General features: G+C 39.7%; 1 long non-coding RNA gene across 1 annotated transcript in view; it reads left to right on the top strand.

The window, feature by feature from the left end:
- Positions 1 to 18,077, top strand: part of LOC116658016 — a 74,661-nt gene that overhangs the window by 29,582 nt on the left and 27,002 nt on the right. The window contains exon 3 of the long non-coding RNA XR_004313238.1: positions 14,885 to 14,972. This is a non-coding gene — a long non-coding RNA (uncharacterized LOC116658016). The remainder of the gene's footprint in view (positions 1 to 14,884; positions 14,973 to 18,077) is intronic.

The following is an 18,077-nucleotide window of genomic DNA, read 5'->3' as shown; positions in this document are numbered from 1 at the left end:
TATTCAAAACTAGAATCATATCTGAGGATAAGCAAACCTCTTTGGCTAAAGTACAGACTGAATTTTATTCTCTAACACAAATCAAAATCTTTGTTGGGTCTTGCACACATATACGAAAGTGAGTATTTTTTAAAAAATGAGATGGTCTGTCTTTTTCTGTGAATGGAAGCTACCAAATGGATTGGCAGCTTCCATTCACACATTCCATAAATGAAAGTGCTGCTCTAAGCAGGTGGAGACAATGGTAAATAAAGCCCGAGGGCTCAGGTTCTGCCCTTCTCACACTTGTGGTCTGGAACCAGCTCTTAACCAAGTCATCACAGACATCAAAGCAAAGTTTGTCTCTATTCATTGCCATGAAAATAGTGAAAACTCTAGCCAGTGCAATGGAAGACACTAACATGAGGGCCTGACCAGGCTCGGATTCAGGTCTACCTTCCCTAGCAAAATGGTGTCTGAACTGCGTGCCCAGAGGGAAGGGACAGAGGGCGAAACAGTCCCTGCCGAGGGAACAGTACTACCGGGTCCCGGGCTGGTGGGAGCAGGGTGTGGTCAGGGCCTTTCAGGAAGCATGGCTGCAGCACAGAGCCAATAGGAAGCTGGGACCAGAGATGTGAGCAGGGTTCAGATGGTAGACAGACAGTCTGAAGCTTTGCTAAGGATTTTCCAAGACTTCCTCTGTGCAGTCCTCCCCCCACTACCCAACCCCAACCTTCCCATCTTAGATGAGTTAATATTATTTAAGGTGAACTGCCTTAGGAATTAAACTCTGCCCACTTCCTGGCTCTGTGATTCTTCTCACTACATGTGGGGGCTTCTTATTGTAGGACTATCCCTAACTCCAGAAATAATCTGTCCTTCCTAAGTCTCCTCCAACACTAGAAACGCTGGGTCTGCCACTTCTTCGAACGTTACCCATGTAATACTTCTCGTGCCTCCAGCCTTAGACTATATCTTAATATCTGAATCTATTTCCTTTTCCCCTGCTAAGTCTCAGGCATTTCATACCAGGGGGTGACTGTGGAGACTGACCAGGACTGACCCCTGAGAGCCCAGTTGTCTCTCTGGGGGAAGACCTGGAACATTCTTCTCCCCAGCTAGCTGTCCTGCCCTAATCCCCATCAGTCTCCCTCTGGCTTTTTCTTCCCCTAATTATAACCTGAGTTGAGTCATCTGGTATAGCTAGTGGTGGTTAGGGTTTAATGTCTGCTCTAATAGTTACTTAGTCTTCAGGATAAGTAAGGAAAGTGGTGGGTTTGAAGCAGCCTAATTCTCCTCAGGACTGAGGTCATTCATAGAGGTTCATTAAGAAGACACAGAATATCTTTAAAAGCCACTAAAGAAACAGAGTGCTCATAGTTTCCATTTAGCCATCCCCCAAATATCTGTCTAATTTTAATTCAGATAAGTAATCAAAGCACAATGCAACCACTGACTCTGCTGCTTGCACTACTAGAGGGGGATTCAGCTTTCATTCCTCCGTGTAATCTCCACAAATCCTTCCAGGAAAAAAAAAAAATCGAAATCAGAGGCTCTCAAATCTGCATGCGTCCAAGATTTATTTGGGTTCCTTATAAAAATGCAGATGCCTGGACCATGCCCCCAGATGATTCTGATTCATCTGGTTTGATGATTGAGCTCTAAAAATGTGTTTTTAAAAATCACCCTAAAATGATCCTGACCACACTTTGAGAACCGGGGCAGCAGCCCTCTTGCTCTTACTGTGGACCGGCAGCTGAAGAGATGCAGGTGAGCACCATCCTTTCGGGGGCAGGGAGAAGGTAAGGACGCTGGAGAATTTTCTTAAGCATGGAGGCTCTGATGAACCTCGCCCGTGATTTAGTCACTGCCGTATTGTATTGCTAATAAAGTCCCGCAGAGTCTCACTTTAAAGGTTCAGATTATCTTCCATGATACCAGCCTTAAGAGATGGGATATGGTCACAGGTTCTTACATAGCTCTGAGCCTAGCTGAGAAGCCAGGCCTGTTTATAATCTACTGCACTAAACCAAAGGTGGTATGTGTGAAGGAGATGTAAAGATCTGTAGTACTTCTAAAGGCAGATAACAAAACGGCGGACATTGTGGATTAAAAGTACCAGGAACAATTAATAAGTAAAGTCCATTATCTAAATAAAATCTGGCATAAACAAACAAACAAATAAACCCCTACTGTTGGAGGGTTAAAAAAAAAACTATTTCTGTAAGATTTCTTACAGAAAACAACAAAAAAGTGGCCTATGAAACATTTTACAGAATTCAAAGTTTTCCAAAGTATTATCCATGAGAAACACAAGAGAAAGGGCTACAGTTTTGAGGAGAAAGAATTGTGATTGAGGAGCCGGAGCAGATGTTCCTTTGACTCTCATTCATTTTCAGCAATGGCTGAAAGACACATGTCAGTATGTAACTTCCCCCAAATAAGCCATTCATATACCAGGTCTTTAACGAGTATACTGGCAATCGGAGAGATTAGTTAAATAAAAGACTTTTCATAAACACAATCATAGATGAACAAAAAGATAAATAAACAATATAAAGAAAAATGTAGCATAATTATTGGGTCCAAGATTCTATGGGGAATACTCCTGGAAATTAGTAGGGTGAAAGGCCAGGGACAATGAGGGTAGATTAATTTCTCCATCTTACAGGGAAGACTGACTTCTCTGTTTATCACATGTAGAAATCAGAAAACTAAAGATCAATCAAGTGTATAAATACTTGAATATATCTTCCGAATTACTAGGGGATAAAAGGGTTTAGTGTTCAGACAAAAAAAAAAAAAAAAAAGGAAATAAAATACAAAACAGGCAAAAATGAAAATCAACAAAGCTAGAAATCAGTAACAACAATAAGCGTGAACAATTCTAGTTACAACAATATATTTATCCAAAGCAAATTACTCCTTTTTTATTTTCATTTCGGGGGGGAGCAATTAGGTTTATTTATTTATTTTTAATGGCGGTGCCGGGGATTGAACCCAGGACCTTGTGCATGCTAAGCATGCACTCTACTACTGAGCTATACCCTCCCCCCTCAAACTACTTCTTTTTAAAAAAGCTTTTCAACTTGGGTGAATATAAAACTGCTACTATTTGCTGCCCAAAAGAAACATAGCTAAAATAAAGTTATTTCAATGGAGTAACTTAGCCATGTGTTTCACATTCATTAATCAAGTAATTTTCTATTTTAAACATTTCTTTCAAGAGAACAATCATGTATGTACACATAGATATCTAAGAATATCAGTTGAAGCTTTATTTAAAATATCAAAAATTAAAAACAGTGCCCAGGATATGTGTGAGGTTAAAATGCAAACATATGTAATGTAAAATGCTGTGAAGTCACTAAAAACTATGTGATAAGAAGTTGACTTAATATCCTATTAAATTAATATTAAAATAAATTTCAGAAATGTATTTGATATACTAACTTGTGCTGTATATACTGTTAAATTGAAAGGAGGGAATCAGATTATTAAAGAATATGTAGTGTTTATCCAAGTAGTAACTATCAATGGGTTGGGTTCATGATGTTTTAAAATCTCTTGCTTTTATTTTTTTTATATTTCTAAAAATCTTAACATTTAGCATGCATAAAATCTGAAAATAAAGACAAATAATTATTTTTAAAATAGTAAAGAATAATGTTTTACTTTAACATGCTAGGCAGATGCAAATTAAAATTTACAAAGCAAATGTTTCCACAACATAAACAACCAAAGTTATTTTTATGGAAAAAAGAGGACTGTTTTATGTTTTTTGTAGTTTAAGAATTTTACAAAACTCTCTTACACTGATAAAATTTGCAACAAATGATAGCAGGTACAATCAGAACATTACTTACAGGCTCTATGCCTGTATTCATTTGTAAGTTAATATATATGATACATGTATATACATTATGTATGTATACTCCTGTGTGGTGAAAACAAAGGAATATCTTATTTTTCATTGCTCAAAAAACGTTTAAAATTGATTATCTATCATGGCACCTTCCATAAGCAGAAATTCATAATATAAGAATTTATCAAAATGTTTGGATATCAGCCATAAGAATTCTCTGAGGAAAATTCATATAATTAAGCATTTAAATATTAAATAATGAAAAGCACACATTCATGTACTGAACATTCAGATATAAGTATTGAAAGAATTAAAACACTATACTTTTATCTAGGCTGATAATTCTGAAAACCATATTTCAAAGTGGATGATTTTTCTAGATAATATAAATGAAGAAAAATAACAGAGGTAATATAGTTTTTATGGACCAAAACCTATAAAAATAAAAAAGGTGTAACAAATTGACTTCCAAGAATGGTGACAGAGTCATATATGTTTTCACTAGTGAATGTCAGATTGCCAAGGAACTGATAATTTCAATGTTACGTGAACTGGCCCAAAACAAAAAATAAGAAGAAAAGTTTCTCAATGAATTTTACCAAGGTAGGATATCACTCACATTAAAAGCTGGGCAAGATTGCACAGGATAAAAACTAGAGATCAAATTCATTTTTAATATTGATGCAAAAATCTTAAGTAAAATCCTTGCAAACAGAATTTAATAGTACATTAAAAAAGGAACATCCCATAAAAATATGTCTTACGCTAAGGCTGCTGGAAAGATGTAACATTAGCAAATCAATAACTATAAGCACATGAGTAGCGCAACAAGGAAATACCATGTTGGTGTTACTCAAAAGCGTGATCTTCAGTATGCGTGAGAGAGCTTGATAAAATAGTGATTTCTGGGCCGCAACCCCAACGATTCTAATTATACACTAGAGAGAGAGACAGTGCTGAGAACTTGCATGTCTAGCAAGTTCCTGGATCATATTGGGTGCTGCCAGTCAGGAAAGCACACTTTGAGAAGCACTGCATGGAACAGTGGTACTCAACCGTGGCTGCACATTGACACCTGAGGAGCTTTCAAAACCACTGATGTAATCAGAGATTATAATTTAATCGCCCGGGGTCTGATTTGGGTACTGAGGGAGAGGGTGGTTAAAAATCTCCCCAGGTCATTTGACTGTGCAGCCAAGGTTCAGATCCACTGTTCTGTAAGGCTGGTCTTGCATTATCTTCCCTCTAAATGTAATTAAGCATGACGTTTCCCTCCCCCACACAAAATCCATCTTAAAAGATTTCATGGATATAATTGTGATTACTCTTTATGAAGCAAGTGCACTGTGCAAGGCATTTTACAGGAACTATCTCAAATGCGTGAGGAGACTCTTCAAGGTCAGCATGGTTTTCCTTACCACCGGTTAAAAAACGGACGCTGTATAGTGAGTGTGACCAGTCATCCTGGTTTTATCTGGCTGAGGGATATCCTGGGATGGGAGACTTTCAGTGCTAAAATCGGTAAAGTCCTCGGAAAACAGGCATGAATTGGTCATTCTAAGGCTGACGATGTGCTCGTGGTCACCTGCTACTACGTGGCACAGCCGGGAGGTGAAAGCAGGTTTGTCTTGCGCTACTTTCGTTCTGTCATACTGCCTTCAAGAGCCGCAGAGGAGGGATTATAAGAAATTACTCAACTGGAGTCGTGGGGCATCTCCATACAATGCATCTTGACTAACTGGAATGACTGGGAGATAGTTCTTTGGTGTGGATTTCAGATATTTCTCAGGTTAGAAATATAAAATACCCTGAACCAAATAAGTGATAATACCCGTGGCAGCGATTTTTCAAAGAGGGCTCCAGGGCCAGCAAGAACAGCACGATCGGGGAACTTGTTAGACGTGCAAACTCACAGACCCCAGTTCAGACCAACTGAGTCAGCGACTCTGGGCGTGGGGCCCCAATCTGTGCTTTAAGAAGCCCTCTGCGTGATTCTGATGTCCGCTGAATTTTCAGAATCAGTGATTTAGAGGGAGGTGGTGAAGACTGGGGTGTCTGCAAAGTGTCGCGAATTCCAACATGCACCCAGGGATGAGAACCGCACGGCAGACCTCAAAGCAGCACTTCTTAACCTCAGCTGCACAGGAGAAACACCTGGAGGTGTTTTAAAAGTCCAGATGCCCAGGCTGCTAGACCAATTACACAGGCATCTCCTCTCCAGTGTGGTATCAATATTTTTCAAACCTCCCTAGATGACATCAATACTGGTGTCAAGCCAATATTGAGAACCACTGCCTTCAGCCCTTTAAGGCTGTAGAATTCCACAGTGAATGTAGCAGGTGTGTTTCTTCGTTGTCAAATTGCAGAAATGTTTCTGTGAATGTGGGCTCCTAGATTTGCAAATGGAAAAATGCTAACTTCATTACATTTTCTGCCTGTCAGTTACCTGATTTGCCCGGGGTGGGTCTATTAAGAGTGAGTCTACGGAACTTTCTGGAAAGTCAGGCTGGACTATATCCTTCGGGACCATCAGACTCCTTTGGAAGATTTGGACCTCTTCATGGGCAAAGAAAAAGTCAATAGAGATGAAAGTGATTTTTCAATGAAAAGACAAGGATTGTTACAAGGGTGTGCCCACATCTGCCCTTTGCTGGCTGAGAATATTCCAGGGCTTTGACTGTTGACTTGAACAGACATGGGCTTCACCTGGAGTCAGTCCTGCTGGACAGTGGACATTAACTTCATGGGCCAAAACTTCCCATTCAGATTTCCAAAAATAATGTTTAATGTTTCCCTAAGACTAGTAAGTAGTGACAATAGGGGAAAATAACCTTTACATATTTCTCTGTTAGGTCATAAAAACTCTTGAAAAAAAGAATTGAGTGAAATGAAGTCTTTATTCTACAATGTTGTGGTGGAGCATGGAAAGTACTGGAACTCAAACTCTTTCATTGCTTTTACTATCCAAGCTGTGAATTTCAAAAATAACAAGTCATTATAAAAGTGAAACATAAGATTCTTCACACCCACTGTTTTAATCATTTTAAAACCTTCCATAACTTGAATTATAACTAAAACATTTTTTAGTAGTTAATGCTCACTGCATTTTTAGTGCTTTCTGAACATAAAATAGGACAGCATTAATATTACGTTCTAGGTAGTGTGCAAGGCATTTTGCATTTATTCATTTCAACACAGACTGTGTGTTAGAGACAAGAATGGTTGCTGAAGGTCCAGAGATTAATGACACATTATTCCTGCTTTCAAAGAGCTCACAGTCTAATGAGACAATTAAAGAGTGATGCAGGGTATGCACTGAGGAGGGAAGTACACCAGCAGAGTGCCTTGCCCAGTTTGGCAGGGCTGGGGAGTGGGCAGGAACCACGAGAAGCTACTGGAAGAGGTGACAGGTGAACCTGAACCATAAAAAAGTATTAGGAATAAAGCAAGCACAGCTTGTTTGAAATACATCGGGTTATTTAATCTCCACAACGGTTCTGTGAAATAGGTATTATCAGTCCCATCTCATGGGACATTTTGAGTGAAACAACCAGGCGGCAGATTTAGTGTCACAGAGTAAGTTTTATGGTAGGGCATTACACTAGCTAGTCTATATAAAGGGTAGTATATTAAACATATATACATGTCATATGTATAGGCTTTATATATAGAGGCTAACTTTATATAGGCATATATATGATATGTATATATGTGTAATAAACTACCCTTTATATAGGCTAACTGGTTTATGTAACTAAGTAATAATACATACACGTATATATAGCCTGTACGACTATATAAATATACATATATATGTATGTATGTATGAATGTATGTATTAGTCATTATATATATATGTAGGCCAACACGTCCCTGATGTCCAGGTCTGGGCTCTGTATTCCCGTCTACAGATGGACCCTCCCTGTTTTGATCAGCATGCAGCAAGATGGACCCCAGCTCTGGACTGAAATAGCCTCTTAGCTGATGTTCTCATATCAGCTAAGTTGAACATCACATGTGCTCAATGAACTCAAACATTTTAGTTCAAATGCCAGAGACGGAGAGTCCAAGAATACTGGAGAAGCCCTGGGATGTGTGTGCAATAGCCGCATGAGATTTGAGAGTTAGAACAAATCAACCATCAGCTGAATACCGTGTCTCTGTAAATGTGACCTGTGCCTCATCAAATATTAGGACGATTTGTCTTCATGCCCAGGCTGGAAATGCTTCTGATCCAAACGGAATAATTCAGTGTAGCAAGTAAAGAAGCTTAGTAAAACCTCCATGTGCTTTTATGAATTTTAACCTTACCTCGCTTTTATTAGACTACAGTAAATAGATTCACACTGGAGGCAGTAAAAACATCTGTTGTGTCTCAAAGACCTGGTTGACTATTTTCTAATAACATGTTCTTGAAAAAGTCACTTAAGCTTTCTGAATCTCAGTTTCTGTATATGTTAAAAGGGTTACTATACCTGTTTCAAACAGTGATTATGAGGATCACATAAATGATAAGGGCAATGAGAAGATACTTTAAAAATTATTAATTTCTCCCCCATCTTTCCCATTGTAGGTTGAGATCATAACCACCCGCCGCCAGGCTTAGTCTTTCTGACGCCCTCTTACATTTATTCTGGACTACAATAGCTCACCTAAAGTAATGCGTCCTCCTTTATTTCTGAGATTTGTGTTTGGCCCTTGGATAAGCTGAACATTCTGGTTAATATAGCAAATGGGCAGCATGGTAATTAAGCTTTCAGCCTTATTATTGAAATCAGTGAATTATTGACTTATTTGTAACATCAGCAATAACTTCCAGAAGTGAGGTGCTTTTCTCACAAGCTCAAACCTACATTTGGCATTGAAACAAAATGTAAAGCTTCTAAAGCAAAATGTGTCTTTATAAAATGTTGTCCATCATGCCTCTTCCCAGAACCACGTAGGAGACCGTATCGTATGATAGAAAAATGGGGGGGGGGGGGAAGACTGAAACTCTTGTTGGCTTTCCTCGGAATTCTAAATGTGTAATTTGAGTTACTCTAATAATTCAGAATTTCAAAGGTCCATATTATTTCAAAGAAAACCTCGTAGCCTGATGTGGGGTGAACAGAAAGGGCTGTGCGCTCTGGCCAGGAGCCCCAAAGCATGATTTATTTCTGCAGCATTTCTATGAGATGTTTTTTCCTCTCTTCCAAATTTCGTGGAAATGCCAAGTCTCTTTCTTCAAAAATTCAATACAATTTGGCTCAGAAATAGAAGGCTGGGGGAACAGGATACCAGTTATTTAATTCTACCCTGCTTCTCTCACCCCTGATTAACCTTTTATTTAAAAATAATTTTCCATATAGAAATGTTTTACCTTTTGATATTTTTGGATATTCCTTAAAACACCGTCTAAAGCACTGAAATGTAATACAGTATTCACAGGTGAAAACTACTTACTCTTTGAAAACAGCATTTCTTTTGGCTCAGCCAAAAATACAGGAATGTTTTCACTTAACTTCCCACTACAGAGAAAAACGATTTCGCGAAGTAAGTCTCACCTTTGAGGAATAACATCAAAAATGTCAACCTTTAGCTTTGAGAAGTCACCAACTGTAAGTTAATACTAGTGCACAGCCCTGACTCTGAATCATAAAACCTTGCTAAACACACCTGCCATTTAATGCTCATAGTAAACCAGCGGCTTGGTGCTGTGGAAAGAGCTTGGATTTTCTCTCTTTAGGGTGACTGTGTGTTTTGGAAAGACCATGCAAGCTCTCTGAGTCTCAGTCCCATATCTTGAAAATGGGACACCTCCCCATCTTGTCCCTTGGCTTGTATGATGACAACATAATCGGCCTGGCAAAAAAGCAAGCTGTCCATCAACGTTGAGAGCCCTCTCCTTCACTGCTCTGCTCATTTCCTAGATCTAAACCCAGATCATAATTTTGTCTTAACATCTGTGGTAGGAAGAATAATGGCCCTGCAATGATATCTGAATCTCCAAAGTCTGTGAGTATAATACCTGACACGGCAAGAGAGACTTTGCAAATGTGATTTAAGTGAAGGATCTTTAGATGGAAGATGACCCTGGATTATCTGGGTGGGTCCGATGCAATCATGTGAGGGTTTTTAATAAGCGGAAGAAAAAGGTCACACAGAAAGATTTGGAGATGATATACTGTTGGCCTAGAAGATGAAGAAAGGAGCCACCAGTCAAGGAATGTAGGTAGCCTCCAGAAGCTGGAAAAGGCAAGGGAATGGGTCTTCCCTGAGAGCCTCCAGAAGGAACACAGCCCTGCCGACACCTTGATTTTAGCCCTGCAAAACCCATTTCAGACTTGTGACCTCCAGAACTGTGAGATAATACACTTGAGTTGCTTTAAGCCACTAAGTTTGCACTAACTTGTTATAACATGAATAGAAAATGAATACAGCATCTTTGTAGAGCCCTGCCCTGGCTGCTGGGCTGTATGTGTTTTGAGTATGTGGGGAAAGTGGTTCTAACTACTGGCTATCTATTGCCTTAAAGAGCTCAGAGAGGCTGACGGAACAGCGACTGTAATGGATCATTTCTCTCTGGTGGGCGAGAAGGTTAGGGCTCCCAGAACAGAATGAACAGGTTGACAGAAACCAAACATTTAAGCACCTTTTTTCTCCCCAGTAATTTCATAAAAAGGCCTTTTGTGTTTTAGCAAAATCAAATAAATATAACATCTTTCTGGGACTATGACTTTACAGATAGCAGCAGAGCTCATCTTTCAGAAGTCCTGAGACACTTTCTACCCCGAGTTTCTGAAAACGTTCAAGCTCAACTTTTGTGTCACCTTTTACAATAAATCCTGACTGAGCTTGAAGCAAAGTTACAAAAAAATGACCTCCGGAATTTTATGCCTCTCAGGGGAGGTGTTCAATCCAAAGCAAACTGAAGCAGGGCCCTCTGGATTTGACACTTACACCCTGAACGGCAGCTATTTCAAATGGTGGTTTCATGATTCTGAGATCCAGCAAAACCTTCCTGTGTTCCCATCCAAAGAGAGACAGACACACAGACAGACAGACAGACTTGGGAGAAAATAACCAATCTGGGACTGGAGGAAAGAAAAGTCCTTTGCTGTTTTGTTGGTGTTTCCTCAGAACCATCTGGAGGGAACACCTGTGATATGCTTGTGTGAACACTCTATCACTTGGTCTGGAAACACTTCTATGAAATGCCACAGAGAGTGTTGGAATATCCAGTTAGGGATGATATGGTGCAGCTGGGGAAGTGTCATTGGCTTGAGTGGTCCCCAAACTGTTCTGGCCTTTTAGCCAATCATATTTATTTTATAATAGCTCTTGTGATAAGAGCTATTATATAGCTGTTATATAAATATTATATAGTTCTTTTCTGAGATCAAGAGACCTCTCTTCTTTCCTCTTCATGAACAAATCATGAGAAATTCCTCTGTTTCTAACATCTCTGGAGTCTGTGTGTGGTGTTTGCAAAGTAGTACAGTTGACTCTTGAATGACACCGGGCTTAGGGGGAATGACCCCTGCACAGTCAAAAATCTGAATATACCTTTACAGTAGGGTCTCCATATAGCCATTCCTCTGTACTTCCAGTTCCACATCTGTGGATTCAACCAACTGCTGATCCTGTAGTACTGCAGTGTTTACTGCTGGAAAAAAATATCATGTACCTGAGCAGTTCAAACCCATGTGGTTCAAGGATCAACCATGTTTCCTACTGAGGGTGGATTTGAAAAACTGATTACTGCCTGCAGATTTCAGAAACCACCTCATACAGGAAAGCAATCAGGCTTTTAACATCTGGCTCTTAGGATCACAAACAAGAAGCAGAGAGACAGAAAGAGAAAAGAGAGAGGTTGGAGATACTCAGTGGAAAGCAGACTTCTCTAAAGTTCGGAGTTTTGAAGAGCTTTCTAATTTGTTGATAATCTAGCTGGAGCTAAGGATTCTGGGGCCCGTCTTGGTGCCTTGATTGATGTTTGCAGACTGTCATGGGTGTAAGAAAGTGGCTTCACAAATCACATATCTGCTAAACCTATTAGAGATGCAATTAAGGTGGCTTCAAATTCCTGGAGGCTAGGGGTGTCCAAACATAGGTCTCACAACCACTTTCCAAGGATGTTCTAGAGAGCATTCAAAATACAGATTGGGTGATTGGACTTCATCATTTATTCACCCTATCAGCAAATATTCAGTAAGTCCACTACATTCAATGCTCTATGCTAGATACCGTGCTGGTTTTAAAGATCTATCTTAAATGTTCATAATTTATTATTCTATTAATTGTGGTATGAATGGCAAAGAAAAATGATCAAATAGAGGGAAGAGTCACACCCTTCATAATGCTGAAAATATTAAAAAAGGCTCATAAAGAAACAGATAATTTTTAAAAACCCAATAACAACAACACTAACAACTGCTATCTGGGCACGCGTAGATAGCATATAATTTACCCTGTTAACAAAGCTTTGTAGAAAATAGGATTACCCTTATTACTCATATATGGAAACTGAATCATCAGAAAGGTTGGTGAAATTGTCCAAGATTACAGAGCTAGTAACATCTGGAGCAAGTATGCTATCCAGTTCTAACATATATATAATAGGTAAGTAACAGGTTTGCACATTGTATTTTGGTTATAGAATTATAGAGTAATGGAAATGGAAATATAGCAATTGCTCACAAAATATTTATTTGAAGACAAATGGAGTTGCTTTCCAAAATAAGTTAGCTGGATGAATAAATTTATTCATTTTATAAATGGATATTTTGCATACTTTCACCTGGGGGTGAGCTCAGCGACAAGTCAGTTGGCACTGGGTGCTTGCAAGACAGTCCTTATGGCAAACTTGGTTCAAACACAAACAAATTTGTTCTTAATGCTGACATTTTGTTGATGATTTAGGAAGCTCTGAAATAGCTAGAGTTAGGGTTATCTCTGACATTCCGCCAGTGCCTCAAGAATACTTGGAAGATACAGCCGTGGGGGAACACGTGTGAGCACATCTACCTAGCACGCGCTCGGGCACCATCACGCACATCAGCTTCTGTAATTTCCTCAGTGGCCTCAGAGGGTCAATGTTACTAACCCCACGTTTGCAGAAAAGAACACGGAAATTCAATATTTCGTTCCAGATCACCCTGATTATTAGACATCAAAGCTGGCGATGTGGTCACAGGCTTGCAGTTCATGCATAACTATGCATTTATATAATAAGGTAACGCAAAATGCTTTTCTGAGTTATACTGTAGTTCTAACCATCCTTCTGTAATAGTGCTTTTATGGAGCGAGATGCTTTGAATTCCAAAAAAGAGACATTGAAGGATGAAGACTTCTTGTGTACTGGCTAGAATCAACTTTTTTTTTTTTTTTTAAACCAATTCGATTCAGATACTGACCCTATGGTGAAGGAGGTCAGGCATCATTCACTCTACATTGAACCATGTGTCAATGAGATGCTGTCTCAGGCTTGGTTAGGGAAGGAATCTGTAGGCAATGAAGGAACGAGAGGCCCAGATGAGCTTGGGTCCCATGCCATGTTCTTCCCCAGGGGCCGCACTGAGGAGCAAGTGCTGGGCCACGTGCCAGGAGAGGAACTGCTGTGAAGATGTGACTCCTTTTGGCGGTGACTGCCTTCACAAAGCACCCCGGTCAGTACACTAGGTGCTTTTCACATTTCTGTTTTCTTCTGAAAAGAGAGCTCTGCTGGAGGAATAGGCTTTGGGTCATCAGTGGAGGGCCTCCTCCCCCAGACAGCCCGAGAAGCCAGAGGTCTTTAATGAGGCTACACACGGACAAGAGATCAGGCTTGGCACCACTCGAGGACAAGGCCACATCAGGACTCTGGCCTTGACCATAATGAAGCTGCGCTTGTCCCTGAGCCTCGGCTTCCACCGTCAGTCCTCTCTCTCCAGCACCCCTACCAGAGCCATCATTGAAAACAGCAGAACTGATAAACTTGGAAACCTCATGGAGAGCAGAAGAAGCAAAAAAGAGGCTCAAAAAGGAGCAAGGGACATTTGAGAAAAGCAAATTTTGAAGTTCAAAGCCAGTGAAAGCCCATTTAGTCAGTTTATTAGGAAGTCAACTTGAAACCACAAGCGGGGACTAGCCCTGTCCTATTTAAAATGGACTTTCTATTTCCTTTGTCCTGGACTAAATGTGACTTGATTAAAATGGAATTGTTTGTGAAATTTCTCCTGTCCTAATTTTTTAAAAAACTAGACTATCTTATACAGTTTTAAGTACTGAACTTTAAATATTTACAGTTATTTTGTTTCTTTGGCTTTCCATCCAATTATTATTATTGCATTATTACTAAATGTTCTATCTTCAATGTATGTATTGCTATGGCATTTATTATTATCATTATTAGTAACAGCACTATTGGTTGTAATAAGAATAGTAGTAGCTGCGGTGGTGGGTTTGTGCAACTGGGGATCCAAAGCCCTAGCTGGTGTCTTATTGTAGTGAGCTGGACTAGAATATATGTTGAAGATATGAAAGCTCCTTAGTATAGATGCACAGAATAGCATAGAATCCGTTGATTCTAAATCACGCATCCCAGCCTCTGGATCCTTAGGTCCTACCCTAAACCCATGTTAAGAAGATAAATCAAAAATTAATATGCATACAGGGCAAATAAGTTAAACAATATAAAAGAATATAAGTAAAAAGTAACAGTTTCTGTCTTTCTCAACTTCTATTCCCCATAGGTGACTATGACTATCAATTTCTCACATATTCAGTGCTTATTCACTCCAGCACATACAGACAAATGCTTCTCGCGATCAGCTGGGTAATTTGCATACACACATACATGCACCAACAGACATTACTGTGTCTTGCTTTTTTGCTCCTACTGAATATTGTATTTTGCAGAATTTTATCAACACATAGGCTTGTTTTATTTTTTTTAAATAACTGCCTAGTATTTAATTATAAAGCCATATCCCTTTTTCAAAAAATTATAGGACCACAATGTACTTCTTGCTTGTGCAAATATTTCTATAGGATAATTTCTGCTTTTTTTTTTTTTTAAAGGAGGTATGGATGGTATTTGCTTCCCAGATGAAAGACACTCCAGATACCTCTTAACGCAGTGGCCAAAAGAGACAAGCAAGAGAAACAGGTACATGCCCAGAAGAGGAAAAAGTCAAGGGAGTAAATGATTCCGAAAGAGGGACCAGGAGCTGTGAACAGAAACAACCAAGAGGAAAAAGGCCCAGGGAGGGTTTGCTCCAGTTCAGTTCTATTCATAACCCCTCTCAGTCATCCACCAGCCGCCCAGCCCCTGACACTTCATTGTGCAGCTGGCTCTCCTCGGAGACCTTCTCTATCTTCCCTTTGTGGGTAGAGGAGGCCCCAGTAGGGGAAGACCTGAGCGCCCCCTAGAGGTAGGAGAGCATAGGCTGGACTAGAGAATACACACCTCAAATTGAAGGATATTTTAAACAGAAAAAGATACCAGTTAAAACAGCTGATCACATGCATGCCTCTTCCCCAATGTCTTGATTCATGTGCTCACATTTTTACATAATTGCAGTGATGGCCTAGATTCAATTTTGTATTCCGCTTCCCTCCCCCCCACTTAATATTATATAGTAAATGTTTTTCCATGCGGCTACATAATCTTTCTAATTACCATTTTAATGACTTCATAATACTCCTTCCAGTTCACGTATTGTAATTTATTTAACCACTCCCTATTGGTGGACATTTAGATTGTTTCCAGACTTTTACTAATATAGAAAATGGTGCATACAGAATTGGTTGTTTTTTCCATTTTGAATGAGTTTCTTAGATTAAGTGGTGAGTCAAGGGATAGGGTTGATTTCATAGCTCTTGACAAACTTGGTTCATTGATCCCGTAAGCAGCAAAGCATCTGGCGTGGTACCAAGAGACTAATTTGGGTATATATATATATATATATATATATATATATATGTTTTTTTAACTTCGGCAAATGTAATAACGTTACCTGCCACTGCTTTTCACCTTCTACTGATTCTTCTCTCCTTCTCACATGCTTAACTCATACATTTAGCCTGCAGTTGATCATTTAGTCATTCAATACCTTTTGAGAGCCTAGTATCTACCAGGAATTTGTTCTAGAATCATGTTTCCTTGGTAGCATTGCAATTCTTACAGAAAACAGTAGAAAACAGGAACAAAGGATGAGAATGCATCATGTTAGGGAACTCATTTTTTAAAACTTAAAAAAATTCATACTTTGCAAAGCCCCAGTTATTAAATTTGAGTAAAAGGTGGGTTGAAGAAAATTTGCTAGTGCAGCTCAGCTCCGTGAAGTGCATAAATGCGGAATAAAAAGAACTCAGATGAACGAAGGATTCAGAGCTGGCTAAAGCCAAGTCTTGCCTTGCTGGGCAAATAGGGGGTTCACCCGCAGAAAAGAGATGACAGTGGGGTCTTACAATCAGATCATTTGCGTGAAATCCTGGCTCTGCTCTATGCGAGCTGTGAGGTTTTAAATAATTTCTTTTTCAACTTTTCTCTTAGATATCTATTCAACTTTTAAAACTCAAATTGTCACCTATGTCATTTCCCTCAACCTCTTCAGGAAACAAAAAGTCCTTCTTTATCTGGTGTTCTCAGCCCATTGGTGACATACCTGTCTTACAGCACCCATCACCTGAAGTTGTCTGCAACAGAATGTGACATCTTTGGGGACAGAGACCATATCCTCCTCCTCTCGGTGTTTCCAGCATTTAGCACAGTACCTGATATGTGTTAGTTACTTGGCAAATGTTTGTTGAATTTAATGACTTGAATTGAATGTTTAAGTAATTATGGCACATCAATAGGAGGAAATATTATGCAGCAATTAAAAAGCTAATTAGGAAGACTGCATAGCTTGGCTGAAATGTGCTTGATATGTTTAATGTGAGCATGCAAAGTGGTATCTGCATTATGATTCTGTCTAAAAACTCTCACGCTAGGTGCTAAGGAGACGAAGAAGAATAGAAAAGATGTTTATCTCTAAGAAGCCCCTGGCTCAGGTTACACTGAGGGAGAGAGGTATGTGCAAGAGTTACTGTGGTGTAAGGGCAGTGATGGTGTATGTGTGAAATGCTGAGCAGAATCTGTCTGAGGAAGTTGCATGAGATAGTCATAACATTTAATGTGGGCTTGGAGATTAACTAGGAGTCAAAAGACAAGATAGTGACGAAGGAATTTTTTTAAGTGGGAAAAACATGGGAGAATGAAAAGGCATCACGTTTTAGAGAAATCGTTAGAAATTTCTGTGATGGGAGGGAGACGAGACAAGATGGGAGTATAATGTTGAAATGTTGAGTTATATTAGAGATGCCTTGCTAAGGCATTTGATCTTTAACATGTAGACAGTGGGCTATGGCATGGTTACATTTGCTTTTATGACAATAATCCTGGCAGAGTAAAAAGGATGCATTAGAGGGCAAATACCCAAGGTGGCAAATACCCAGGTGGCAAATACTGCAGCCACCTGCTTCAGGTGAGAAATAATGGGCTTGATGGTGGAACCGGAGCAGGGGCAAATCTAAACACCTTCAAAAGGGGAGTGGGTAAGACTTATGGGTGTTGGGAGGTGAGTGAAGGGAGGATTCTAGGGTGACTCGTGGTGGCAGACAGTTTGTTAACAATCTAAAAGGAACAGGTCTATGGTTAGAGGGTGGGTGGGGATGGGGGAGTGGGGAGGGGCTGGGTTTAGTTCTGCACATGTTGAGCTCTTGGTGCTAGGACTTGCATCAGCAGAGGGCCAGTATGCAGTCACATAAATGCTTTCAGATTCTTAGGAGATAATTTCTGGCAAAAAGATATCCATAAGCGGGGTCTACAAATAGTCCCACACCTTCTGTCTCCATGAAAAACAGGAAACACACTACAAACGAAAGTGCTCGGGCAGGCTGACTTCAACCTGGGTCTCCTGCGTCAGCTGGGAGCAAATTACTCAACCTTGTTAAGCCTCAAACTCCTCCTCTGCAAATTAGAATAATAACTCTTGCCTCATAGGGTTGTGTGAGAAAGAGATGAGATAAAGCAAGAAAAACATCTGCAGGAGGGACTCGTATGTGTCTATTCCACCCCCACCCACACTCCACCCCTCTCTTCTACAGATTATCTCAGAACAAAGGGCTAAAACAGAAACAGTTTCCTTTAAAATGAGCATCAGAGAGATCTCTGTCCACTGATGGCTGATTTCTCTTTTTCTGGTCCAGTTCTCGGAGTCAACTGTCG

The sequence above is a fragment of the Camelus ferus genome, chromosome 19 (genome assembly GCF_009834535.1).
Source record: "Camelus ferus isolate YT-003-E chromosome 19, BCGSAC_Cfer_1.0, whole genome shotgun sequence".
Lineage (NCBI taxonomy): Eukaryota > Metazoa > Chordata > Mammalia > Artiodactyla > Camelidae > Camelus > Camelus ferus.
This window is presented reverse-complemented; position numbering and strand designations above follow the sequence as displayed.